Below are 746 nucleotides of genomic sequence, written 5' to 3' on the forward strand. Positions count from 1 at the left end.
GAACTGCTTTTGCTGCATCCCATAGGTTTTGGATTGTCGTGTTTTCATTGTCATTTGTCTCTAGGTATTTTTTGATTTCCTCTTTCATTTCTTCAGCGATTTCTTGGTTATTTAGTAGTGTATTGTTTAGCCTCCATGTGTTTGTATTTTTTACAGATTTTTTCCTGTAATTGATATCTAGTCTCATAGCATTGTGGTTGGAAAAGATACTTGATACAATTTCAATTTTCTTAAATTTACCATTGCTTGATTTGTGACCCAAGATATTATCTATCCTTGAGAATGTTCCATGAGCACTTGAGAAGAAAATGTATTCTGTTGTTTTCGGATGGAATATCTTATAAATATCAATTAATTCCATCTTGTTTAATGTGTCATTTAAAGCTTGTGTTTCCTTATTTATTTTCATTTTGGATGATCTGTCCATTCTTGTAGACACCATATATATATGGGTCTTGTTTTTGTATCCATTCAGCCAGTGTGTGTCTTTTGGTTGGAGCAATTAATCCATTTACATTTAAGGTAATTATTGATATGTATGTTCTTATTAGCACTTTCTTAATTGTTTTGGGTTTGTCATTGTAGGTCTTTTTCTTCTCTTGTGTTTCCTGCCTAGAGAAGTTCATTTAGCATTTGTTGTGAAGCTGATTTTGTGGTGCTGAATTCTCTTAGCTTTTGCTTGTCTGTAATGGTTTTAATTTCTCCATTGAATCTGAATGAGATCCTTGCTGGGTAGAGTAATCTTG

Source organism: Physeter macrocephalus, chromosome 14 (genome assembly GCF_002837175.3).
Source record: "Physeter macrocephalus isolate SW-GA chromosome 14, ASM283717v5, whole genome shotgun sequence".
Lineage (NCBI taxonomy): Eukaryota > Metazoa > Chordata > Mammalia > Artiodactyla > Physeteridae > Physeter > Physeter macrocephalus.